This window comes from Hyperolius riggenbachi, chromosome 3 (genome assembly GCF_040937935.1).
Source record: "Hyperolius riggenbachi isolate aHypRig1 chromosome 3, aHypRig1.pri, whole genome shotgun sequence".
Classification (NCBI taxonomy): Eukaryota; Metazoa; Chordata; class Amphibia; order Anura; family Hyperoliidae; genus Hyperolius; species Hyperolius riggenbachi.
In genome coordinates, this window is record NC_090648.1 from 121,314,040 (window position 1) to 121,341,367 (window position 27,328).

General features: G+C 45.0%; 12 non-coding genes across 12 annotated transcripts; all 12 read right to left on the reverse strand.

Annotated features, from left to right (window-relative positions):
- Nucleotides 1-10,539: 10,539 nt before the first annotated feature.
- On the reverse strand, nt 10,540-10,612 carry TRNAR-CCU (transfer RNA arginine (anticodon CCU)). The gene has a single exon. It is a non-coding gene; the product is annotated as a tRNA-Arg (tRNA).
- A 327-nt stretch (nt 10,613-10,939) lies between these two features.
- On the reverse strand, nt 10,940-11,032 carry TRNAI-UAU (transfer RNA isoleucine (anticodon UAU)). Its single transcript is given in 2 exon segments — nt 10,940-10,975; nt 10,995-11,032. It is a non-coding gene; the product is annotated as a tRNA-Ile (tRNA).
- Nucleotides 11,033-12,254: 1,222 nt separating this feature from the next.
- TRNAR-CCU (transfer RNA arginine (anticodon CCU)) lies at nt 12,255-12,327 on the reverse strand. Its single transcript has one exon. It is a non-coding gene; the product is annotated as a tRNA-Arg (tRNA).
- Nucleotides 12,328-12,654: 327 nt separating this feature from the next.
- Nucleotides 12,655-12,747, reverse strand: TRNAI-UAU (transfer RNA isoleucine (anticodon UAU)). The gene is given in 2 exon segments: nt 12,655-12,690; nt 12,710-12,747. It is a non-coding gene; the product is annotated as a tRNA-Ile (tRNA).
- Nucleotides 12,748-13,969: 1,222 nt separating this feature from the next.
- TRNAR-CCU (transfer RNA arginine (anticodon CCU)) lies at nt 13,970-14,042 on the reverse strand. The gene has a single exon. It is a non-coding gene; the product is annotated as a tRNA-Arg (tRNA).
- A 327-nt stretch (nt 14,043-14,369) lies between these two features.
- On the reverse strand, nt 14,370-14,462 carry TRNAI-UAU (transfer RNA isoleucine (anticodon UAU)). Its single transcript is given in 2 exon segments — nt 14,370-14,405; nt 14,425-14,462. It is a non-coding gene; the product is annotated as a tRNA-Ile (tRNA).
- Nucleotides 14,463-22,102: 7,640 nt separating this feature from the next.
- On the reverse strand, nt 22,103-22,175 carry TRNAR-CCU (transfer RNA arginine (anticodon CCU)). Its single transcript has one exon. It is a non-coding gene; the product is annotated as a tRNA-Arg (tRNA).
- Nucleotides 22,176-22,502: 327 nt separating this feature from the next.
- TRNAI-UAU (transfer RNA isoleucine (anticodon UAU)) lies at nt 22,503-22,595 on the reverse strand. Its single transcript is given in 2 exon segments — nt 22,503-22,538; nt 22,558-22,595. It is a non-coding gene; the product is annotated as a tRNA-Ile (tRNA).
- A 1,222-nt stretch (nt 22,596-23,817) lies between these two features.
- TRNAR-CCU (transfer RNA arginine (anticodon CCU)) lies at nt 23,818-23,890 on the reverse strand. Its single transcript has one exon. It is a non-coding gene; the product is annotated as a tRNA-Arg (tRNA).
- A 327-nt stretch (nt 23,891-24,217) lies between these two features.
- Nucleotides 24,218-24,310, reverse strand: TRNAI-UAU (transfer RNA isoleucine (anticodon UAU)). Its single transcript is given in 2 exon segments — nt 24,218-24,253; nt 24,273-24,310. It is a non-coding gene; the product is annotated as a tRNA-Ile (tRNA).
- A 1,222-nt stretch (nt 24,311-25,532) lies between these two features.
- On the reverse strand, nt 25,533-25,605 carry TRNAR-CCU (transfer RNA arginine (anticodon CCU)). Its single transcript has one exon. It is a non-coding gene; the product is annotated as a tRNA-Arg (tRNA).
- Nucleotides 25,606-25,932: 327 nt separating this feature from the next.
- TRNAI-UAU (transfer RNA isoleucine (anticodon UAU)) lies at nt 25,933-26,025 on the reverse strand. Its single transcript is given in 2 exon segments — nt 25,933-25,968; nt 25,988-26,025. It is a non-coding gene; the product is annotated as a tRNA-Ile (tRNA).
- Nucleotides 26,026-27,328: the final 1,303 nt, after the last annotated feature.

A 27,328-nucleotide genomic window follows, 5' to 3' on the forward strand; every position in this document is an offset into this window, starting at 1 on the left:
TTCCTGTAGATACGTTATTTCACCTGCTGCAAACTAGTTAAATATGGGGACCCACTCACCTCATATAACCTAATGAATCAAGTATAAACAACAGTACTAGTTGCGCTGGCTATAAATTGTTCTCAAGTAATTTAGCAGATAATGGATACTAATCACCTCAATAAAAATATTTATCAGGTTTATTATAAAATACAAACTGTCAGTTGTAGCACAAATAAAACAGTATTATATCACAATATATATTGAATGTATATGCCATCCACTCACTCATACATACACAGACCCTCCAATGTGCATAAAAAATGGGGATGAAAAATGGGATAAAAAGGTGAAAAAATGTGTAAAAATGGAATAAAAATCAGGGGGTTTTTAGAAAAAATTTGTTTCCCTCTAATGATGGTTGCAAAAATATGTTGCTATATTGTCTTTTAGTCCTTAATGGGGGTCAGGTAAGTTGACATATTTCAATATAGACCCCTATATAGAAGGCTGATTGTTTTATCATATAAGTGTGTTCTCTTCACTATATATTCTCTAAGTGGAGCCAGGTGGATTTGTCGGTGTTTACTTTAATGTCTGGATTCCTGTAGTAAAATGACCCCAATGGTTTTACTCACGTTCCTGACGGGTGGATAAAAGTTAATTTGGAGTCCTGTGGTGAAATCGGAGCTCCGGCCGGCTGCTCCGTAGTTCAACTCAGCGTGTGCACACGCTGTATCCTCAATCCGTACCGCCGTCCACTACCAAAGTAGTTCCGGGTGGCGGCTGATTCACCTCCGGTGACGTCACCTATACCCCGCGTCTTCTATTGTTCCACTGTTGCTTAGTTACAGCTTGAGTAGGTCAATAAAAATACGTTCTGTGCCTGGTTGGTTCGGCTGCAGAGCATTCGTTCCTGTGGCAATTTTAGGACAGCGTGGGTCATAGAACGAGGGCTTACGTGTTTCAGCGGACTACAGCCGCCTTTCTCAAAGCCTGTGATTTGTGAATAGCCATCTTTGGATTGATATACTCCGTTAACTCCTCCTCTCCTCCTGGTATAGGTTCCCCTGGGTCCCAAAAGTAGCTGTATTCCGTGTTCATGTGTGTTTACCGTATTAATACGTATTCTCCATATGTCTTACACGTTAGGGTCCTCCTACATGCTGTATTCCGTGTTCATGTGTGTTTTCCGCATCAATACATATTCTCCATGTGTCCTTCACGCTAGAGTCCTCCTGCGTGCATTCAGACAGTATTACACGTCCCCAAATTATATCGGACTTATAGGTTGTTATGCTGTTGCCCATCCTCGAGAAAAGAGTACGTTCTAAGTTCAGGTCCGCTTCAAGGGTGATCCATAGATCTAGCAATTCTGCGGCCTGATTGAGCATCTGATATCGAATTGGATGAGAATCTGTGCCACAACATTCCTGCCCGATGCTCTAATGCAATGGATGGGAAGAACCAAATATGTAAATAAAAAATATATGAAAAAGAGGAATAATATGATATAAGGTGATATAAAATGGAGGGACGGACATTAAAAAATGGGAAGTGTGGACAATTTGGCTATAGAGAATATAAAAAATATATAAAATATATAAAACATATAATGTATAGTGTACACATACATACACACATATCCACGTGTGATGGGACTGGATGGAGCGAACTCCCTTGTGTCACATATATATATATATATATATATATATGTACATGTGGACATGTATGTGCACACAAACACAGGAGGTGACCACAAGGGACGTTAATGCACAGTTCCTTTTACATAACAATGGAGACTATATAGTTTAGTGCGCATATGGATGGTCTGTCACATTAGATGGGTCTGTTTACACACACTACATTCATAAGAACCCAAATATTTCAAACTCTGCATTCAATCCTTTCGGGGCCATAGTCCCTAGACTAAAAATCCAGAAACTTTCCCTATTGGACATTCTGGCTATATAGTCACCCCATCTTGGGTCTCTGCTGACTATCTCTAGGCCCATGAATTTGGTGTCCCGAATATTGCAGTTGTGTTTCTCCTTGTAATGTCTTGATAGGGGGTGTCCATCCCATCCTTTCTTCATATTTTTGAGATGTTCTCCTATCCTTTCTCTAAGTAGTCGTTTGGTCCTACCTACATAGTATTTATCGCAAGGACACCTTATACAATAAATTACTCCACGTGTATCACATGTGATCAATTCGTTAATCTTCATTGGGCCATTCATTGTGGTAATCTCTGTGATTTTGTTGTATCCTCTAGTGTCTCTACAACTAGGACACCTTCCAAAAAAGTAGCCACAGCCACAGGCGTTTGGAACAAAAATAACATAAAATTGGGAAAAGGATTTGTCAGATGTGGAAGGTGTCCTAGTTGTAGAGACACTAGAGGATACAACAAAATCACAGAGATTACCACAATGAATGGCCCAATGAAGATTAACGAATTGATCACATGTGATACACGTGGAGTAATAAGGCACAGTGGTTTTCAGACTTTTAAGTCGGAAATTCCAGAACTGAACCAGATGCGAGGTACGAATCATTGGTGAGTGGCTGCACGTGCACAGGATGTGTGTGGGGGACCATTACAAGCTACGGGTAACTTCAAATCATTTTCCCCTGAACACCCTTCACCCCCTAAAGTGTCCCTTTACAGTGACTGTACCTTAAGACTGAAACACGGAAAGGAAATTTGAGAACAAAAGAGTTTGTAAATGACATTATACATGAAATTTTTTTTTTTTTCTGTAAATTAACTTGAACACTTCAACAATAGCATAAAATGTATCTCTATAACTTAAAAATTGAATTAACAAATTACAATTAGGTCAGTAAAAAGAGAAATACATAAACTGTGTTGTCCGTGTAATTTTAATGTAACACAGCTGAGTAACAAACATTTTTTTGAAATTCAGAAGATTCCTACATTCAAATTAACATTGATATGTCCAACACAACCATCCTCTGACCTGTTCGGCACAGGTAGCGGATACCATACATTCATCCAGAATGATCAAGCCTAAGCAAAATAATTAGGCAGTCTAGTAATCTGCAGTGAATAGACCCGATATGCTGGAGAGGTACGTAGAGTGCACAGTTTTGTTAACTATGAATTTACATGAAAGGAGGTAGTTACATAACACTTTACACGATTAGGACAGCGTCGTTGGGACGTACAAATCCATGTGCATGGGTCTATACGTAGACCCACAGATGGTGAATGTAATGTCTCCTGATACACGACATAATTGTAAATGGATGAGTGGGACTGGAGAATATGTAAGAGGCTTCATGACATTTTAAACAGCTATGCCTTTCTAAGAAGCAAACAGGGCAGCCATAAGAGGGGGGGGGGGGGAATGACACTTCAGTGAGGGCCCCAGATTTTTTAGGGGCCCTGACCCCCACAAAACCGCTAGAAGGCCCACATGTGCTGGCTGTGGGCCTGTGCCTCACTTCCAAGCAAAACTCGTTCCAGCACTGAGAGAACAATGACATCAGCTCTTGAACATGGGGAACAAATGAGTGAACACGCTACTGCGGACTTTCTATACTGGGGCACCACCTATATCTGGCTACAGGCTACCTATACTGAGCCACCCCCTATACCTGGCTACCTATACTGGGGCTGGAAACACATAAGCTACCTATACTGGCTCACCACCTATACCTGTCTACCTATACTGGCTCACCACCTATACCTGTCTACCTATACTGGATCACCACCTATACCTGGCTACCTATAATGGGGCACCACCTATACCTGGCTACCTGTACTGGCTCACCATCTATACCTGGCTACCTATAATGGGGCACCACCTATACCTGGCTACCTATACTGGCTCACCATCTATACCTGGCTACCTATAATGGGGCACCACCTACACCTGGCTACCTATAATGGGGCACCACCTATACCTGGCTACCTATAATGGGGCACCACCTATACCTAGCTACCTATAATGGGGCACCACCTATACCTGGCTACCTGTACTGGCTCACCATCTATACCTGGCTACCTATAATGGGGCACCACCTATACCTGGCTACCTATACTGGCTCACCATCTATACCTGGCTACCTATAATGGGGCACCACCTACACCTGGCTACCTATAATGGGGCACCACCTATACCTGGCTACCTATACTGGGGCACCACCTATACTTGTCTACCTTTTCATCACACTGTGCATGCCACTTTCTTCAGTGTCGGAGACATGCACATTTTTAGCTGCAGCGCACTTCGCACACAGACACGGGTATGTGGTGGCTAGTGAGCTGGGCTCAGCAAACAGTGGGTGGGCCCGGGGAGGGGGGGCCCAGGCCTGATGATGTGTGAGGGGACCTAACATTTCTCATGGTGGGCCTGAATCAAATGTGAAGTTAACTGCATACAGTAAATACCAAGAAGATTTACGAAAAAAAAAATTATTAAGGCTGTGTGACATCTGTGATGCAAGAGGTAGGTATATCCACAAACAAAAATTACAATATGAACTGCACATATCTCAATGCAGGCCATGTGGAAAATCGTTCACTCAAGGCCAGCCATTTGGATTTCACTGCCATTTTTATAACCACACCGAAATAAAATTTGAGGTTGAAAACTTTCTCACAAGGAAGGAACATAGGGAGAGGGACAACAGTACTTAGCAAGGAACTGGAGAGGAGTGAGGAATAGTGTATGAGGTAATTAAAAAACAATGTACAGTCCAAAAATTAAACTTTTTGAAAATTACAAGTGTACCACTCCAATGTTGTTATACTGCTTTTAAAACAGCAAGTAAAAGAAACACATTGTATAATTAAAAAAAAGTAGTGTAATAGAGGTTAGAACTGCAAAAATTGTTTTATATATGAAGATTATCGTTTGTTTCGGGTACCATATACTAATAGCAGTGTAATGTTTAAAAAAATTCACTAAATTTAACACGCGAAATATTTTATTTTTTTTTTAATTTCATCTCTTATAAAAAAATATTAACTACGGTGAATGATTTATTTTTTTATACTTTACGTTAATAAAATAAGCTTACACGTTACCGTTTACAAAAGTTACTAATTCAAACACAAAATTACCCTATGAAATATTGAAACGAACTTTATAAAAGGATAAATTAAACGGCTATAAACTTTAAAAAGTTGACTAAGTCATCGTTTGAAAAAAAAATTCCGTTTAAAATAATATTTTCTGAAACTTATAATTTCGTTAATAGATGCATAAACTAAACGTACATATAAACGTACAATATAAAATGTGTAACGTTTAATATATTTAAGTTTCGTTACAATATAACTATTTTTCTTCATCCTCTTTTTCGGCTTAAATATAGGCTTATATTATATGTAATATTTAATGATTTAGAAATAGAAATAATTTATTCATTAAACGTTAATTACCATTTTAGAATATTCTATCTTTCATAACATACTTTTATGTTTATAGTTGTTTAAAACATTGTTTTAGACGAAATATAACGGTTTACATTTTTTAAAACGATAATTTTTAATATCGTTTAGACCCCCGCGCCCTTTTTTCCCGGCGCCCTTTTTTAACGTACGCTTCAATCATAGTCTTGTGGCTACCCAGCACTTGGTTGATGTTTTACACCGAAGTGGCAAGTGCGCCCAGACGGTCAGTGTGTGCGTCCATTTGCATTTTGGTCTGGAGTTCTGTAACGATCGGTGTAACACAGAGAGGGTCTGATTACCGGTGAACTGCAGTATCACCGAGAATACAGAATATACCCGATTATTGATGATCTGCAGTATCACCGATAATCAGATATATCTACTAACCTCTGGACACCTGAGATATTAAGTGAGTGTAAAGTGCAACAGCAATACCTTGAGTACTGCACAGAAGTATGTTCCTTCCGTTGGCCTAGACTCTCCCGGGGGAGGAGCTCGGCTGAGAGTAGGAAGGACAGAGTGTGAGTGACACCAGTGAGAAGGTGTCACTAACAGGTCTGGGAACTGCCTCTAACAGTAAGGCCAGATCTCGAGGTCGGGCAAGCCAGGAGACAGATATGGAATCCGATGAACAGGCAGGGTTTGGCAACAGAGTATCAGAATTGCAGGGTACAGAATCAGGAGGCAAATACAGAGTCCAGGAACGAGCAGATTTTTGGCAACAGGAAATCAGAAATAGCAAGGTACAGGATCAGAGTTCAGAGGAATTCAAAAATAGTGAGAGCAAACTGTGGCGAGTGCACTATATGCATATGCCAATGGCCACAAACCATAGGTGGTGCAACATCTGGAACAAATTCATGAGTTCATATACTATGCAGTAGAAAAAAAGCTTTCCAGGAGCAGCTCAACCAATAAAAAACAACTTTTAATCATCTTCATCTAAAAAATGACAGTGGCATAGCAATGGCATTAAAATGACAATAACGATGTATCTTAACGGTACTTATCAGGACACTGCAGCAACACAGAGGTGCAGACCTCACCTCCGCACCTCTGTGTTGCTGCAGTGTCCTGATAAGTACCATTAAGATACATCGTTATTGTCATTTTAATGCCATTGCTATGCCACTGTCATTTTTTAGATGAAGATGATTAAAAGTTGTTTTTTATTGGTTGAGCTGCTCCTGGAAAGCTTTTTTTCTACTGCATAGTAGAGTTCAGAGGAATAGTCAGGCAGGCAGAAGGTCATAACAAATAATATAATTCAATATTCCTAATGCTAAGGTGTGAGCTCCTTGATGTCAACACCTTTGGAAACTATGCTAGAACACAGATACAGACAAGGTCTGAGTGCTACCACGTAGTGATCGCAACGCCAGACACCAAAGAAAAGACCAGCACCCAGTATATATACTATAGCGCTCTCCAGCGCCACCCTAAAGTGCTGGACCAATGGAAGGTGGTAAAAATGTCAGCTGACCAGCTTGGTCAGCTGAATCTTCTCTTGGTGTCATATAAGCTCTGCCTCTCAGCGCGCGTCCTTCTGAACCTGTGTGGACTAGCAGTCCCAGCCCCACCAGACATGTTTTGCAATGTATCCGGTGATTCGGGCGCAGGGGCCGCTGCACTGCTCTCTAAGCAAGCGGCGGCTTCCCCGCATCCACCCATAGTGACAGCAGTATTGCTATGCGCGCAATCCGCCGCGTCCAATGCAGACTCCACCGCTCTGCCCGTGCGGCATGCGGCGGTTTCTTCGCGTTGTGCCGCCATGTTGGACGTGGAAACAGCCGCCTCACTCTGAGCACTTGCGGCGGCTTTTCCGCGTTTCCTCACACACATCCACACTGTAATGTGTCTTCCAGAATGGGATCCGCCGCAGTGGAAGTCTGTGGCTGCTGTCCATCAGTTTGTGCTAGTGGAAGTTTTGCGATGTAAGATTGCATTGAATCTTGTACCGCTTTCTTGATTAATTCCGATACGTCAAAGGAAGAGTGTGCCGGTTCTCCCGACATTTGACTGAAACAGTTTGCACATACTAATTTCCCTGGCAGAACTCTGTCTCCACAGGCCCAGCACCCTTGCGCTCTCGGTAAACGAGATTCGGGGGAATTGCGGCGTCTTGACGATCTGCTACATCTATTAGACAAATTATCAGAGTGATGATGCCTTTGACGGGAACGAGATCTGCTTCTTGATCGTTGTCTGCTCCTTGATCGTTGTCTGCTCTTTTCCCTTGAGCGGTGCCTTTGCGGTGGTGACGATTTTTTCGTAGCCTTCTTTCCTTCTGTTCTCGGCAGAGATTTTCTTTTAGGGTTGAAACAATAATAGTCATATTATGACTAATCTTGTAGATAAGTTACTCCCAATATTCCAATACTTACGTGAACGGCACCTACCTATCAACATTACGCTGGTCTTTTTTGGGCGCAACAGTGTCCGAAGGGAAAGATGACAGATCAGGAAGAGCTGGTAAAACATGTCTGTAAGAAAATGTGTAAGTATAAACAGCAGCAGAGAAAGAGAGAAAACAGAAGTAAAGATACAAAGTAACAATACAAAAAAGGAAGTGAAGCATCACTTACTCTATGCTGTCAGATTCCAGTCCATCCGAGAAGGGACCAGCCGAGGCCGACAGAGAGGCAGCACCATCAGAATCCGCAGGTCCTGACATGGCAATATGCGGTGGCAGCCTTGCTTCAGAAGCCCTGAAGCCTATGCTGCACTTCCACCTTTTAAAATGCCCGCCCCTTCCCTGCTGTCGCCAGTGCGACCAATGGGAGGCAAGCTCTCTCTGCCTCCTAGACGTACGGGCTACTACCCGCCGCGCCTGTGCCCGCCCACACACTCACTCCTCCGCATCCGGCCAATCAGCTGCCGGATCCATGTGACCGGAAGTACGCGGCATGCGTCCACTCCCTCACTGCGTTCCACCTGCTGCCGTCCGTGGAGCGCACGCTGAATCCACGAGGAGGAGGAAGGAAAAAAGGTAAAGGGGGGAGAGGGACACTGCGCACCAAAGAAGACTCGTTTAGAGTCTGAAGAAAAGAGGATCTAAACTGCGGATGTCAGCTCACTATTAGTGAGCCCATCCACACTCCTCAAAACCCCCCAAGACCAGCAGAACAGAGTGCCCCTCTTAGACCCAATTTATAGGCCGGACAGGGGGCCTTCACACAAGGGAGTACATGTGTGGAGACTGTAACAAGACAGTCAGGTAGGTGCAAAAATATGAAAGAAAAAAAAAATTCTAAGCTTAAAACCCAGAATGCTGATCCTATGAGGTGAGGACAAAAAACAAACACAGCAAGCTCCTCCTCTTGAACTCATTTAAATATTCACTGGTCCAATGAGGTATTGGGGGCGGAACCACTACCCAATGTGCTGCCATGGAGGCATAAGGAAATGGAGATCTCACCAGAGGGATTAAAAACCTCTAGGAACTGCATATAAGGCGGTAATAAGGAAAAGCACACCTATCTCAAGTCATGTTTTATCCCCAGCAGGTGCCACTCCTCCAGAGTCGCAATGCAGTCGGCTGAGTTGGGCAGACTACACATGCAGGCATGATGCAGGGAATCCCTGGGGTATTTACTGGGCAAGGCGTATCTTACACACAGCACCCAAAATGACAGATTGAATTTATTATTATAGAAGATATAAATATATATGACAGCAGAGCCGGCCAATTGAGATGTTCACAATTGCGCGTTGCATCTAGCTTTGAAGTGGGTCCGTGAAAATCAGCAGGAAGTGCATTTTGAAGGTGGATTTGCTATGATTTTCCATAGTGTGGTGACATGATAGTGACTTTACATTTCTTTGACCTTTTGTAACGAGATGTGGGATACCCATTGAAAGCATTGTCGAATTTCAAGTGGACCTGAACTCAGAACGTCCTTTCTGCTCTAAAAGATACGCAACAGCATAATAACCTTTAAACAAGAAACATTTCTTTGTTACAGCTAATAGAAATCCTAAGATAAATCTGCATTGTTTCTACTTCCTGACTGATGGAAGCAGACATATTGTTAACAGCCTGTGCTTTCAAATGAGCTTATCTGCCATTGGCAGTCATGTGACCCAGGGTGATCACCACAACTAGTGATTAGACACAAATGAGGGGAACAGGCTAAAGTCTCTAAATACATACACAGGGTGCATTTCTCTATGTTTTCCTTCTTTCCTGTGCAAGAGTTCTGGTCCACTTTAACCTTCCTGGCGGTAAGCCCGAGCTGAGCTCGGGCTATGCCGCGCAGGAAGATATCTCAGCCTCTGGTGGAGCGATTTGCTCCATTTAAAATGCTGTACGCGCAGCTAGCACTTTGCTAGCCGCGCGTACAGCTTGATCGCCGCCGCTCTGCGGCGATCGCCCGTACGCAGCGGCGCAAGAGGCCCCCCCCGCCAGAGCCCTGCGCTGCCCGGACCAATGAGTTCCGGGCAGCGCTATGGGCTGGATCGGAGGTGTCTGACGTCAGGACGTCGGCTGACGTCCATGACGTCATTCCGATCGTCGCCATGGCGACAGGAGAAGCCAAACAGGGGAGCGCGTTATATACGCGTTCCCCTGTTTGCTATTGATGCCGGCGACGATCGCACTAGAGGGACACATGCGCCCTCTAGTGGTGTTTCATGTAGCTACCACTCTGGTAGCTTTACATGAAACACAAAAAAAAAAATAAAAAAAAAAAGGATTTTTGCCATTTTGGCAAAAAAAATTAACCGCCAGGAGGGTTAAAAGCCTTTGGCAGCCATGAGAATCCAAGTCATTTGTATCAGAGTACAATGTGTGTTGGTATGCTACATGTAAGGGCCAAAGAAGGAATGTGCCACCCCAGATGGGACTGGGGTGGCTCCCTGGCTTAGGAGGCCAGTGCCTTATCCATTAGGCCACTGGGGAATGCTGTAGAAGTGCAGCAAGTAGGCTTTTGCTCCACAGAGACTGCACAATGCCTCTTGCAGCAAATGAGTTGCAAATACACAGGGTGCATTTCTCTATGTTTTCCTTCTTTCCTGTGCAAGAGTTCTGGTCCACTTTAAAAGCCTTTGGCAGCCATGAGAATCCAAGTCATTTGTATCAGAGTACAATGTGTGTTGGTATGCTACATGTAAGGGCCAAAGAAGGAATGTGCCACCCCAGATGGGACTCGAACCCACAATCCCTGGCTTAGGAGGCCAGTGCCTTATCCATTAGGCCACTGGGGCATGCTGTAGAAGTGCAGCAAGTAGGCTTTTGCTCCACAGAGACTGCACAATGCCTCTTGCAGCAAATGAGTTGCAAATGGACGTACTTCTTTTCCTTGTGTTGTGCCATGGATTTTGCAGGTGATATAGCTCTTGCCAGCTTCCTCCACTGCTCTTCAACAAGCAAAGGCATTGGTCTCATTCTTTTTGGTCCTCACTCAAAACAAGCTTCCCTTGTTGGGCAATGACAGCTCCTGCGTGTAGCAGTGGCATACTGGCACCCTTTGGCTTGAATGTTTTGGGTCATAGGAGAAAGGTGATTAAAGGAAGCAAAAGGGCAACTATCTCTGCTCCAGGTGAGGCTCGAACTCACAACCTCGGCATTGCTCAACAGATACTGTCTTATAAGTACCGCGCGCTAACCGATTGCGCCACTGGAGCTCCGTTGCTGCTGTTGGGGAGGTGCCTTTATCACCAGGACACTTGGCCTGTGATGCGTAACTCGTTAAAATGAAGCACATGTCATAAATCATTATAAGACCAAGTCAATTGTTTGTTAAGAAGAAAACCGGTAGAAGACAGGGAGCGTTTGTCCAAATCAGCAAGCCAAGGTGACTATTAAGATCATCTCCATAGAGGTGAGTGGACTTCAATGGAGGCTTGACACAGACTAGGAGCACACAATCACACTTTTTTTGTGGTGGTGAGAGAATAGGCCATGAGAGCAGGCTTTGAAAGCCATGAATACCTCTGAAAAGGTGTGAGATCATTCTGGTCTGCTGCTAAATGTGCATGTTCCTACTGCATATAAGGCGATAATAAGGAAAAGCACACCTATCTCAAGTCATGTTTTATCCCCAGCAGGTGCCACTCCTCCAGAGTCGCAATGCAGTCGGCTGAGTTGGGCAGACTACACATGCAGGCATGATGCAGGGAATCCCTGGGGTATTTACTGGGCAAGGCGTATCTTACACACAGCACCCAAAATGACAGATTGAATTTATTATTATAGAAGATATAAATATATATGACAGCAGAGCCGGCCAATTGAGATGTTCACAATTGCGCGTTGCATCTAGCTTTGAAGTGGGTCCGTGAAAATCAGCAGGAAGTGCATTTTGAAGGTGGATTTGCTATGATTTTCCATAGTGTGGTGACATGATAGTGACTTTACATTTCTTTGACCTTTTGTAACGAGATGTGGGATACCCATTGAAAGCCTTGTCGAATTTCAAGTGGACCTGAACTCAGAACGTCCTTTCTGCTCTAAAAGATACGCAACAGCATAACAACCTTTAAACAAGAAACATTTCTTTGTTACAGCTAATAGAAATCCTAAGATAAATCTGCACTGTTTCTACTTCCTGACTGATGGAAGCAGACATATTGTTAACAGGCTGTGCTTTCAAATGAGCTTATCTGCCATTGGCAGTCATGTGACCCAGGGTGATCACCACAACTAGTGATTAGACACAAATGAGGGGGACAGGCTAAAGTCTCTAAATACATACACAGGGTGCATTTCTCTATGTTTTCCTTCTTTCCTGTGCAAGAGTTCTGGTCCACTTTAAAAGCCTTTGGCAGCCATGAGAATCCAAGTCATTTGTATCAGAGTACAATGTGTGTTGGTATGCTACATGTAAGGGCCAAAGAAGGAATGTGCCACCCCAGATGGGACTCGAACCCACAATCCCTGGCTTAGGAGGCCAGTGCGTTATCCATTAGGCCACTGGGGCATGCTGTAGAAGTGCAGCAAGTAGGCTTTTGCTCCACAGAGACTGCACAATGCCTCTTGCAGCAAATGAGTTGCAAATGGACGTACTTCTTTTCCTTGTGTTGTGCCATGGATTTTGCAGGTGATATAGCTCTTGCCAGCTTCCTCCACTGCTCTTCAACAAGCAAAAGCATTGGTCTCATTCTTTTTGGTCCTCACTCAAAACAAGCTTCCCTTGTTGGGCAATGACAGCTCCTGCGTGTAGCAGTGGCATACTGGCACCCTTTGGCTTGAATGTTTTGGGTCATAGGAGAAAGGTGATTAAAGGAAGCAAAAGGGCAACTATCTCTGCTCCAGGTGAGGCTCGAACTCACAACCTCGGCATTGCTCGACAGATACTGTCTTATAAGTACTGCGCGCTAACCGATTGCGCCACTGGAGCTCCGTTGCTGCTGTTGGGGAGGTGCCTTTATCACCAGGACACTTGGCCTGTGATGCGTAACTCGTTAAAATGAAGCACATGTCATAAATCATTATAAGACCAAGTCAATTGTTTGTTAAGAAGAAAACCGGTAGAAGACAGGGAGCGTTTGTCCAAATCAGCAAGCCAAGGTGACTATTAAGATCATCTCCATAGAGGTGAGTGGACTTCAATGGAGGCTTGACACAGACTAGGAGCACACAATCACACTTTTTTTGTGGTGGTGAGAGAATAGGCCATGAGAGCAGGCTTTGAAAGCCATGAATACCTCTGAAAAGGTGTGAGATCATTCTGGTCTGCTGCTAAATGTGCATGTTCCTACTGCATATAAGGCGATAATAAGGAAAAGCACACCTATCTCAAGTCATGTTTTATCCCCAGCAGGTGCCACTCCTCCAGAGTCGCAATGCAGTCGGCTGAGTTGGGCAGACTACACATGCAGGCATGATGCAGGGAATCCCTGGGGTATTTACTGGGCAAGGCGTATCTTACACACAGCACCCAAAATGACAGATTGAATTTATTATTATAGAAGATATAAATATATATGACAGCAGAGCCGGCCAATTGAGATGTTCACAATTGCGCGTTGCATCTAGCTTTGAAGTGGGTCCGTGAAAATCAGCAGGAAGTGCATTTTGAAGGTGGATTTGCTATGATTTTCCATAGTGTGGTGACATGATAGTGACTTTACATTTCTTTGACCTTTTGTAACGAGATGTGGGATACCCATTGAAAGCCTTGTCGAATTTCAAGTGGACCTGAACTCAGAACGTCCTTTCTGCTCTAAAAGATACGCAACAGCATAACAACCTTTAAACAAGAAACATTTCTTTGTTACAGCTAATAGAAATCCTAAGATAAATCTGCACTGTTTCTACTTCCTGACTGATGGAAGCAGACATATTGTTAACAGGCTGTGCTTTCAAATGAGCTTATCTGCCATTGGCAGTCATGTGACCCAGGGTGATCACCACAACTAGTGATTAGACACAAATGAGGGGGACAGGCTAAAGTCTCTAAATACATACACAGGGTGCATTTCTCTATGTTCTCCTTCTTTCCTGTGCAAGAGTTCTGGTCCACTTTAAAAGCCTTTGGCAGCCATGAGAATCCAAGTCATTTGTATCAGAGTACAATGTGTGTTGGTATGCTACATGTAAGGGCCAAAGAAGGATTGTGCCACCCCAGATGGGACTCGAACCCACAATCCCTGGCTTAGGAGGCCAGTGCCTTATCCATTAGGCCACTGGGGCATGCTGTAGAAGTGCAGCAAGTAGGCTTTTGCTCCACAGAGACTGCACAATGCCTCTTGTAGCAAATGAGTTGCAAATGGACGTACTTCTTTTCCTTGTGTTGTGCCATGGATTTTGCAGGTGATATAGCTCTTGCCAGCTTCCTCCACTGCTCTTCAACAAGCAAAAGCATTGGTCTCATTCTTTTTGGTCCTCACTCAAAACAAGCTTCCCTTGTTGGGCAATGACAGCTCCTGCGTGTAGCAGTGGCATACTGGCACCCTTTGGCTTGAATGTTTTGGGTCATAGGAGAAAGGTGATTAAAGGAAGCAAAAGGGCAACTATCTCTGCTCCAGGTGAGGCTCGAACTCACAACCTCGGCATTGCTCAACAGATACTGTCTTATAAGTACCGCGCGCTAACCAATTGCGCCACTGGAGCTCCGTTGCTGCTGTTGGGGAGGTGCCTTTATCACCAGGACACTTGGCCTGTGATGCGTAACTCGTTAAAATGAAGCACATGTCATAAATCATTTTCCCTGGTGCCTCCATGTCGGCATACTGCTGGGTTAGCTCCGCCCCTCTAACCCCTATAGGACCAATCAAATTCTTATAAATATATGGTCCCTACCCCTCCAACGCATTCTTCTTGCTGTCCTCAGACACTATAGGACTGTTCTATTTGGTTACATTTTTCTATTTAAAGTTTTCTTCTAGGTTCTATTTTGGATCCTTTCCTGATGGCTCCCTTACCCAGTCTCCACAGGTTTAAGCTTTCCTGTGCGAGGGGGCAGCTAAATGCGCCCGTGGTCGAGCCCAACATACCTGGTGGTGTAGTGGGGAAGCCAGCCCAGCAACAGCTAAAGGCTGTGAAGCATGTCCGCAGAAGCTGCGCGGAAGATGGATGTTATCCGAGGTAAGCGGAAATGGAGAGGGGCCGACCTGAATGAGTAATGGCGGCGAGGTCGGCCTCTCTCGTGTGTTCGGCGGGCGGAAGGGACCTCTGCGCATGCGCGCGAGCCCGGAAGTGGTCATCAAGAGGTCGGAGGATGCGGCGGCCATCTTTGATGTGGGCAAAAAGCGGCCAGTGACGCCAGCACGTTGGGAGGCGCAGGGAGGCGGCCTATTTAAACGAGACAGAATGTCTCAGTGTAAGGCTGACCTTGCTGCTGATCAGTGCTGCTGTCGGGGCTATCAGGAGAAGTTATATATATTGTAGTGCCTGAGACTGCATATGGAGGACAAGGTTGATGAGGCAAACCTTTCTGATGATTCTGCCTGTAAGTTAGAGACTATTGAGAAGTCGTTGTTATATGCAAATGTTTCAAGTATGCAATTTGGTTCTGATTGTCTGTTATCACGTTTGCAGTGGACTCATCTGCTGAGGCTGGCGAGCATCATGGACCCTCTGGGTAAGGGACCCAAAAAAAAAAAAAAAAAAAAAAAAGCTTAAATACTTTATGAACACATCACTGAGCTATATATATATAAATTATATCTTACAGCTCTTACGTGATTCCACCGGGCCAAGGAGGAGCTAATAGCCCTCATGCACCACCGGACAACAGGGATAGAAGATCATCGCAGAGTCGTCGCTCGGGGTCCGGAGCATATTATGGTTACTCATCCTCTCGACAATATCGTTCCTCTCGACAATCGAGATCTAGGTCCAGATCCAGGTCCAGATCTCCAAGGAGAAGATCTATGCCTGGGAAAGGTCACTGCTGGGCTTGCCCTAATAGGGCGTTGCAAGGCAAGACCTTGTGTGCTCAGTGCTTAGGTCACGTTGCACACGAAAATGAAACAAAGACTGAAGATTTAGTGATGTGATCCGAAGAGTAGTGAGAGAAGAAGTGGCTACTCTTTCGGCGGTCCCAAGTACCTCACAAGTTGGGTTACCAATAACAGACAAGCAGCCAGATCCAGAGGTTTCAGAAGAAGAACCTTCTTCAGGCCTCTTTAATTTTGCGCTCACAGCACCATTTGTGGCGGCAGTCAAGGAAGCACTGGAGTGGAATGACCCGCCGGAGGAACAGGCTCAGAACAAAGAGTATTATTCACATTTGTCAAAAAAGACCTGTTCATTTCCATTAATGAAGGAAATTAAAAATATTGTACTGGAAGAGTGGGGGAAAGTGGAGAATAAAACATCATTACATAACAAATTCGCAAAACTTTATCCTATAAAAGAAGAGGAGGCACCATTCCTGTCATCACCACCAGTGGTAGATGCTTCTCTATCAAGATTGATGAAACATGTTACCCTTCCCATGGAAAATACGGTGACCTTTCAAGATATCCTGGATCGGAGAGTGGATAACGATTTAAAGAAAATCTATTTGATGTCTGGTCAAATCTGCAAACCAGCTATAGCACTGACCTCAGTAGGTAGAGCGTTGAATGTTTGGATATCAAATGTGGAAGAGGCTATCTTGAGAGGAGTGGAAGCAGGAGAGATTATTTCAGCTCTTGACGACCTAAAACTCTCAGCTGATTTCGTTAGTGAAGCGGCTATGGACACTCTTAGAGCATCAGCGAGAGTCATGTTGAATTCAGTGACAGCCAAAAGGGCCTTATGGCTGAAGCATTGGAACGCGGACATGAACTCGAAACAGAACTGGGTCAAGATACCATTTGACGGATCTTCACTTTTCGGAAAGGAGATGGATAAGGCTATCTCAAGGGTGACAGGCGGAAAATCAGGCCTACTACCACAAGATAGACCAGCTAGAAAGGGCTTTTCCAATCCTAAAAGACAGGCTTCAAACAAATTCTCGGAATCAAGAAGCTACAAGCCAGGAAAATCTTTCAGGAAAAATTGGAGGAGTACACAAGCTAATCTGGCAAGATCCTTGAAGTCCTCAACCAAACCTGGGGGACAACAGAAGCAACCTTTTTGAAGGTGCGCCCGCCCAGTCATTGATAGTAGGTTCAAGACTAAGGAATTTTATCAATGTCTGGGTGGAGAGGATTCAAGATCCCTGGGTGACGTCAGTCATCAACAAGGGTCACAAGTGGCACTTCCGGAAGATCCCCAAAGACAGATGGGCACCAACAAGGATACCGTCAGATCTTACAAAAAGAGAAGTTCTACAGCAATACGTTCAAAGTCTGATAGCCGAGAAGGTGGTACTACCAGTTCCAGCCTCAGAGAGATTCCAAGGTATCTATTCGCCCCTGTTTTTGGTACAGAAAAAGTCAGGTGGCTTCAGACCGGTAATAGATCTAAAATATCTGAACAGGTCAATAAGAATACCCAAGTTCAAGATGGAGTCACTACAGTCAATAATATTGGCGGTATCTCCAGGGGATTGGATGATGTCCATAGATCTCCAAGACGCGTACTTCCATATACCAATACATCAACACTGTCAAAAGTTTTTGAGGTTCTCCATAGGAGATGCTCATCTGCAGTTCTGTTCTCTGCCTTTCGGACTCTCCACTTCACCGAGAACTTTTACAAAGGTCCTAGTGGCAGTAGTGGCAGAATTAAGGACTCAGGGAATAAAAATCCATCACTATCTGGACGATATTTTAGTTATGGCAGGTTCCAGAGAAAACCTTATGAGAGATTCAGAAAGAGTGGTGAAATTCCTTTCCGAACTAGGATGGCTGATAAACGAGAAAAAGAGCCAGTTCAGCCCAGCCAGACGATTGACGTACTTAGGGGCAGTCTTCGATACGGTAGAAGACACAGTTTCCTTACCAGAAGCCAAGGCAAAGGACCTAGTACAGAAGGTGACATGGCTGTACCAGCAGAGATCGGTCTCAGCGAGGAGGTGTCTGCATGTTCTGGGAATCATGTCATCAGCGATACTCATGATAAAGTGGAGCAGATGGCACATGAGGCCTTTGCAGAATCTGCTACTAGAACAATGGAATCATTATTCAATGTCACAATGCATCAGAATCTCAGCAAGAGTCAGGATGTCCTTACTGTGGTGGATGAACATCCGGAACCTTCAACGAGCCAACCAACTATCTCCCCACTGTTGGATCACGGTTACTTCGGATGCCAGCAGATTAGGTTGGGGAGCTCACTACAAGGACTACTGGTCCCAGGGCCTATGGAGTCAGCCGCAAGTGAATGTGGTGTCCAATATTCTGGAGTTGAGAGCGGCGTTTATGGCAACACAAGCATTTGCGCATCTTCTGAAAGGAGGAGCTGTATGTCTTCAGATGGACAACAAGGCAGCAGTAGCCTATGTCCAGAAGCAAGGGGGAACGAGAAGTTGGTCTTTGATGAAAGAAGTAGCTCCCCTGATGACGTGGGCAGAGAAGAACCTGGTGGCATTGAGAGCGGTTTACATTCCCGGAACACAGAACTCTCAAGCAGATTTCTTATCCAGGAACCTAGTGCTGAACAACGAGTGGAAGTTGAAGACGGAGATCTTCAAGACATTAGTTCAGCGTTGGGGTCTGCCACAGGTGGATTTATTCGCCTCGGATGTGAATTACCAGTTGCCCAGGTTCTTTTCGAGGTTTCCCTCCAAGAGGTCAGAGGGAGTGGATGCTCTGACCCAGGCGTGGAAAGCATCTATGATATATGCTTTTCCCCCAACTCCGCTTATATTGAGATTCCTCAACAGGCTACAGAAGGAGAAAGTGGAGGCTATAGTAATAACACCTTACTGGCCGAAAAGACCGTGGTTTCCACGACTGATAAAGATGTCGGTGGCAGATCACTGGAAATTGCCACAGATAGCAGATCTTCTGACACAGGGGGAGGTGCGGCATCAACATCTGCAGAAATTGTCATTGACTGCATGGAGATTGAGAGGAGGAAGCTAATACAGGCTGGATTTTCTTCAACAGTTACAGAGACACTGCTTAAAGCAAGGAAATCATCTACGAATAATACTTACTACAGAATATGGAAAAAATTCATTGACTTTTCAATACAAAAGGAAACTAGTTATCTTTCCCCTTCAGTACCGCATGTGTTAGAGTTCCTTCAGACAGGCTTCGACATAGGTTTGACAGTAAGATCTCTTAGAGTCCAAGTGTCAGCCATATCAGCCTTGGTCAGTTCTCAGTTAGCTTCGCACAAGATGATTCAGCAATACTTTCAAGCCTTAATGAAGTTGAGACCTCCACTACAAAAGATTTGTCCGAGCTGGGATCTCCCTCTAGTATTGGAGTATTTGTCATCAGACTTATTCGAACCGCCTCAGAACTGTTCAATATGGAATCTGACATTGAAAGTAGCCTTTCTGATAGCCATATCTTCTGGCAGAAAAGTATCGGAAATCAGGGCTTTGGGTTGGAAGGATCCCTTCTTAACCTTTTTTCAAGATCGAGTGGTACTGAGACCAATGTCCCACTTCTTGCCAAAAGTGGTAACAATAAAACATCTGAATCAAGAATGGACCTTGCCGGCCTTTCCTGATGATGAAAGTTTTCCACGGGGACACCCATTGGATGTGTCAAGGTGTCTGAAACATTACTTGGACATGACAAGCACATTTCGGGACTCGGATCATCTTTTCATAAATCCAGCAGGACCGAAAAAAGGGAAAGAGGTTACTACCAGGACGATTGCAGCATGGTTAATTCGTCTGATTAAGTCTGCATACAGAGCCAGAGGGTCAGAAGTACCTTCCGGTACCTCAGCACATTCAACCAGGAGCATGTCCTCCTCTTGGGCAGCGGCAGCAGGGATCTCGCTGGTTAACATATGTAAAGCGGCAAACTGGTCATCGCCTAACACGTTTATTAATCATTATAGAGTGAATCCTGCCCTGCTGACCTCAGTAGAGTTTGGCAGAAGTGTTTTGTCTGCTTCTCATAAATAATTACTTTTTGCACCCACCCGATTGGTTTTGTTATTCTATGCAAATCCCAGCAGTATGCCGACATGGAGGCACCAGGGAAACAGGAAAATTGATACTTACCTTCGGTAATTTTCCTTTCCTGGTGCATCTCCATGTCGGCATACGTCCCACCCTTGTCCAGCGTGTCTGAGTTCTATATACGAGAATGCGTTGGAGGGGTAGGGACCATATATTTATAAGAATTTGATTGGTCCTATAGGGGTTAGAGGGGAGGAGCTAACCCAGCAGTATGCCGACATGGAGATGCACCAGGAAAGGAAAATTACCGAAGGTAAGTATCAATTTTCCTGTATAAGACCAAGTCAATTGTTTGTTAAGAAGAAAACCGGTAGAAGACAGGGAGCGTTTGTCCAAATCAGCAAGCCAAGGTGACTATTAAGATCATCTCCATAGAGGTGAGTGGACTTCAATGGAGGCTTGACACAGACTAGGAGCACACAATCACACTTTTTTTGTGGTGGTGAGAGAATAGGCCATGAGAGCAGGCTTTGAAAGCCATGAATACCTCTGAAAAGGTGTGAGATCATTCTGGTCTGCTGCTAAATGTGCATGTTCCTACTGCATATAAGGCGATAATAAGGAAAAGCACACCTATCTCAAGTCATGTTTTATCCCCAGCAGGTGCCACTCCTCCAGAGTCGCAATGCAGTCGGCTGAGTTGGGCAGACTACACATGCAGGCATGATGCAGGGAATCCCTGGGGTATTTACTGGGCAAGGCGTATCTTACACACAGCACCCAAAATGACAGATTGAATTTATTATTATAGAAGATATAAATATATATGACAGCAGAGCCGGCCAATTGAGATGTTCACAATTGCGCGTTGCATCTAGCTTTGAAGTGGGTCCGTGAAAATCAGCAGGAAGTGCATTTTGAAGGTGGATTTGCTATGATTTTCCATAGTGTGGTGACATGATAGTGACTTTACATTTCTTTGACCTTTTGTAACGAGATGTGGGATACCCATTGAAAGCCTTGTCGAATTTCAAGTGGACCTGAACTCAGAACGTCCTTTCTGCTCTAAAAGATACGCAACAGCATAATAACCTTTAAACAAGAAACATTTCTTTGTTACAGCTAATAGAAATCCTAAGATAAATCTGCATTGTTTCTACTTCCTGACTGATGGAAGCAGACATATTGTTAACAGCCTGTGCTTTCAAATGAGCTTATCTGCCATTGGCAGTCATGTGACCCAGGGTGATCACCACAACTAGTGATTAGACACAAATGAGGGGAACAGGCTAAAGTCTCTAAATACATACACAGGGTGCATTTCTCTATGTTTTCCTTCTTTCCTGTGCAAGAGTTCTGGTCCACTTTAACCTTCTTGGCGGTAAGCCCGAGCTGAGCTCGGGCTATGCCGCGCAGGAAGATATCTCAGCCTCTGGTGGAGCGATTTGCTCCATTTAAAATGCTGTACGCGCAGCTAGCACTTTGCTAGCCGCGCGTACAGCTTGATCGCCGCCGCTCTGCGGCGATCGCCCGTACGCAGCGGCGCAAGAGGCCCCCCCCCGCCAGAGCCCTGCGCTGCCCGGACCAATGAGTTCCGGGCAGCGCTATGGGCTGGATCGGAGGTGTCTGACGTCAGGACGTCGGCTGACGTCCATGACGTCATTCCGATCGTCGCCATGGCGACAGGAGAAGCCAAACAGGGGAGCGCGTTATATACGCGTTCCCCTGTTTGCTATTGATGCCGGCGACGATCGCACTAGAGGGACACATGCGCCCTCTAGTGGTGTTTCATGTAGCTACCACTCTGGTAGCTTTACATGAAACACAAAAAAAAAAATAAAAAAAAAAAGGATTTTTGCCATTTTGGCAAAAAAAATTAACCGCCAGGAGGGTTAAAAGCCTTTGGCAGCCATGAGAATCCAAGTCATTTGTATCAGAGTACAATGTGTGTTGGTATGCTACATGTAAGGGCCAAAGAAGGAATGTGCCACCCCAGATGGGACTGGGGTGGCTCCCTGGCTTAGGAGGCCAGTGCCTTATCCATTAGGCCACTGGGGAATGCTGTAGAAGTGCAGCAAGTAGGCTTTTGCTCCACAGAGACTGCACAATGCCTCTTGCAGCAAATGAGTTGCAAATACACAGGGTGCATTTCTCTATGTTTTCCTTCTTTCCTGTGCAAGAGTTCTGGTCCACTTTAAAAGCCTTTGGCAGCCATGAGAATCCAAGTCATTTGTATCAGAGTACAATGTGTGTTGGTATGCTACATGTAAGGGCCAAAGAAGGAATGTGCCACCCCAGATGGGACTCGAACCCACAATCCCTGGCTTAGGAGGCCAGTGCCTTATCCATTAGGCCACTGGGGCATGCTGTAGAAGTGCAGCAAGTAGGCTTTTGCTCCACAGAGACTGCACAATGCCTCTTGCAGCAAATGAGTTGCAAATGGACGTACTTCTTTTCCTTGTGTTGTGCCATGGATTTTGCAGGTGATATAGCTCTTGCCAGCTTCCTCCACTGCTCTTCAACAAGCAAAGGCATTGGTCTCATTCTTTTTGGTCCTCACTCAAAACAAGCTTCCCTTGTTGGGCAATGACAGCTCCTGCGTGTAGCAGTGGCATACTGGCACCCTTTGGCTTGAATGTTTTGGGTCATAGGAGAAAGGTGATTAAAGGAAGCAAAAGGGCAACTATCTCTGCTCCAGGTGAGGCTCGAACTCACAACCTCAGCATTGCTCAACAGATACTGTCTTATAAGTACCGCGCGCTAACCGATTGCGCCACTGGAGCTCCGTTGCTGCTGTTGGGGAGGTGCCTTTATCACCAGGACACTTGGCCTGTGATGCGTAACTCGTTAAAATGAAGCACATGTCATAAATCATTATAAGACCAAGTCAATTGTTTGTTAAGAAGAAAACCGGTAGAAGACAGGGAGCGTTTGTCCAAATCAGCAAGCCAAGGTGACTATTAAGATCATCTCCATAGAGGTGAGTGGACTTCAATGGAGGCTTGACACAGACTAGGAGCACACAATCACACTTTTTTTGTGGTGGTGAGAGAATAGGCCATGAGAGCAGGCTTTGAAAGCCATGAATACCTCTGAAAAGGTGTGAGATCATTCTGGTCTGCTGCTAAATGTGCATGTTCCTACTGCATATAAGGCGATAATAAGGAAAAGCACACCTATCTCAAGTCATGTTTTATCCCCAGCAGGTGCCACTCCTCCAGAGTCGCAATGCAGTCGGCTGAGTTGGGCAGACTACACATGCAGGCATGATGCAGGGAATCCCTGGGGTATTTACTGGGCAAGGCGTATCTTACACACAGCACCCAAAATGACAGATTGAATTTATTATTATAGAAGATATAAATATATATGACAGCAGAGCCGGCCAATTGAGATGTTCACAATTGCGCGTTGCATCTAGCTTTGAAGTGGGTCCGTGAAAATCAGCAGGAAGTGCATTTTGAAGGTGGATTTGCTATGATTTTCCATAGTGTGGTGACATGATAGTGACTTTACATTTCTTTGACCTTTTGTAACGAGATGTGGGATACCCATTGAAAGCCTTGTCGAATTTCAAGTGGACCTGAACTCAGAACGTCCTTTCTGCTCTAAAAGATACGCAACAGCATAACAACCTTTAAACAAGAAACATTTCTTTGTTACAGCTAATAGAAATCCTAAGATAAATCTGCACTGTTTCTACTTCCTGACTGATGGAAGCAGACATATTGTTAACAGGCTGTGCTTTCAAATGAGCTTATCTGCCATTGGCAGTCATGTGACCCAGGGTGATCACCACAACTAGTGATTAGACACAAATGAGGGGGACAGGCTAAAGTCTCTAAATACATACACAGGGTGCATTTCTCTATGTTTTCCTTCTTTCCTGTGCAAGAGTTCTGGTCCACTTTAAAAGCCTTTGGCAGCCATGAGAATCCAAGTCATTTGTATCAGAGTACAATGTGTGTTGGTATGCTACATGTAAGGGCCAAAGAAGGAATGTGCCACCCCAGATGGGACTCGAACCCACAATCCCTGGCTTAGGAGGCCAGTGCGTTATCCATTAGGCCACTGGGGCATGCTGTAGAAGTGCAGCAAGTAGGCTTTTGCTCCACAGAGACTGCACAATGCCTCTTGCAGCAAATGAGTTGCAAATGGACGTACTTCTTTTCCTTGTGTTGTGCCATGGATTTTGCAGGTGATATAGCTCTTGCCAGCTTCCTCCACTGCTCTTCAACAAGCAAAAGCATTGGTCTCATTCTTTTTGGTCCTCACTCAAAACAAGCTTCCCTTGTTGGGCAATGACAGCTCCTGCGTGTAGCAGTGGCATACTGGCACCCTTTGGCTTGAATGTTTTGGGTCATAGGAGAAAGGTGATTAAAGGAAGCAAAAGGGCAACTATCTCTGCTCCAGGTGAGGCTCGAACTCACAACCTCGGCATTGCTCGACAGATACTGTCTTATAAGTACTGCGCGCTAACCGATTGCGCCACTGGAGCTCCGTTGCTGCTGTTGGGGAGGTGCCTTTATCACCAGGACACTTGGCCTGTGATGCGTAACTCGTTAAAATGAAGCACATGTCATAAATCATTATAAGACCAAGTCAATTGTTTGTTAAGAAGAAAACCGGTAGAAGACAGGGAGCGTTTGTCCAAATCAGCAAGCCAAGGTGACTATTAAGATCATCTCCATAGAGGTGAGTGGACTTCAATGGAGGCTTGACACAGACTAGGAGCACACAATCACACTTTTTTTGTGGTGGTGAGAGAATAGGCCATGAGAGCAGGCTTTGAAAGCCATGAATACCTCTGAAAAGGTGTGAGATCATTCTGGTCTGCTGCTAAATGTGCATGTTCCTACTGCATATAAGGCGATAATAAGGAAAAGCACACCTATCTCAAGTCATGTTTTATCCCCAGCAGGTGCCACTCCTCCAGAGTCGCAATGCAGTCGGCTGAGTTGGGCAGACTACACATGCAGGCATGATGCAGGGAATCCCTGGGGTATTTACTGGGCAAGGCGTATCTTACACACAGCACCCAAAATGACAGATTGAATTTATTATTATAGAAGATATAAATATATATGACAGCAGAGCCGGCCAATTGAGATGTTCACAATTGCGCGTTGCATCTAGCTTTGAAGTGGGTCCGTGAAAATCAGCAGGAAGTGCATTTTGAAGGTGGATTTGCTATGATTTTCCATAGTGTGGTGACATGATAGTGACTTTACATTTCTTTGACCTTTTGTAACGAGATGTGGGATACCCATTGAAAGCCTTGTCGAATTTCAAGTGGACCTGAACTCAGAACGTCCTTTCTGCTCTAAAAGATACGCAACAGCATAACAACCTTTAAACAAGAAACATTTCTTTGTTACAGCTAATAGAAATCCTAAGATAAATCTGCACTGTTTCTACTTCCTGACTGATGGAAGCAGACATATTGTTAACAGGCTGTGCTTTCAAATGAGCTTATCTGCCATTGGCAGTCATGTGACCCAGGGTGATCACCACAACTAGTGATTAGACACAAATGAGGGGGACAGGCTAAAGTCTCTAAATACATACACAGGGTGCATTTCTCTATGTTCTCCTTCTTTCCTGTGCAAGAGTTCTGGTCCACTTTAAAAGCCTTTGGCAGCCATGAGAATCCAAGTCATTTGTATCAGAGTACAATGTGTGTTGGTATGCTACATGTAAGGGCCAAAGAAGGATTGTGCCACCCCAGATGGGACTCGAACCCACAATCCCTGGCTTAGGAGGCCAGTGCCTTATCCATTAGGCCACTGGGGCATGCTGTAGAAGTGCAGCAAGTAGGCTTTTGCTCCACAGAGACTGCACAATGCCTCTTGTAGCAAATGAGTTGCAAATGGACGTACTTCTTTTCCTTGTGTTGTGCCATGGATTTTGCAGGTGATATAGCTCTTGCCAGCTTCCTCCACTGCTCTTCAACAAGCAAAAGCATTGGTCTCATTCTTTTTGGTCCTCACTCAAAACAAGCTTCCCTTGTTGGGCAATGACAGCTCCTGCGTGTAGCAGTGGCATACTGGCACCCTTTGGCTTGAATGTTTTGGGTCATAGGAGAAAGGTGATTAAAGGAAGCAAAAGGGCAACTATCTCTGCTCCAGGTGAGGCTCGAACTCACAACCTCGGCATTGCTCAACAGATACTGTCTTATAAGTACCGCGCGCTAACCAATTGCGCCACTGGAGCTCCGTTGCTGCTGTTGGGGAGGTGCCTTTATCACCAGGACACTTGGCCTGTGATGCGTAACTCGTTAAAATGAAGCACATGTCATAAATCATTTTCCCTGGTGCCTCCATGTCGGCATACTGCTGGGTTAGCTCCGCCCCTCTAACCCCTATAGGACCAATCAAATTCTTATAAATATATGGTCCCTACCCCTCCAACGCATTCTTCTTGCTGTCCTCAGACACTATAGGACTGTTCTATTTGGTTACATTTTTCTATTTAAAGTTTTCTTCTAGGTTCTATTTTGGATCCTTTCCTGATGGCTCCCTTACCCAGTCTCCACAGGTTTAAGCTTTCCTGTGCGAGGGGGCAGCTAAATGCGCCCGTGGTCGAGCCCAACATACCTGGTGGTGTAGTGGGGAAGCCAGCCCAGCAACAGCTAAAGGCTGTGAAGCATGTCCGCAGAAGCTGCGCGGAAGATGGATGTTATCCGAGGTAAGCGGAAATGGAGAGGGGCCGACCTGAATGAGTAATGGCGGCGAGGTCGGCCTCTCTCGTGTGTTCGGCGGGCGGAAGGGACCTCTGCGCATGCGCGCGAGCCCGGAAGTGGTCATCAAGAGGTCGGAGGATGCGGCGGCCATCTTTGATGTGGGCAAAAAGCGGCCAGTGACGCCAGCACGTTGGGAGGCGCAGGGAGGCGGCCTATTTAAACGAGACAGAATGTCTCAGTGTAAGGCTGACCTTGCTGCTGATCAGTGCTGCTGTCGGGGCTATCAGGAGAAGTTATATATATTGTAGTGCCTGAGACTGCATATGGAGGACAAGGTTGATGAGGCAAACCTTTCTGATGATTCTGCCTGTAAGTTAGAGACTATTGAGAAGTCGTTGTTATATGCAAATGTTTCAAGTATGCAATTTGGTTCTGATTGTCTGTTATCACGTTTGCAGTGGACTCATCTGCTGAGGCTGGCGAGCATCATGGACCCTCTGGGTAAGGGACCCAAAAAAAAAAAAAAAAAAAAAAAAGCTTAAATACTTTATGAACACATCACTGAGCTATATATATATAAATTATATCTTACAGCTCTTACGTGATTCCACCGGGCCAAGGAGGAGCTAATAGCCCTCATGCACCACCGGACAACAGGGATAGAAGATCATCGCAGAGTCGTCGCTCGGGGTCCGGAGCATATTATGGTTACTCATCCTCTCGACAATATCGTTCCTCTCGACAATCGAGATCTAGGTCCAGATCCAGGTCCAGATCTCCAAGGAGAAGATCTATGCCTGGGAAAGGTCACTGCTGGGCTTGCCCTAATAGGGC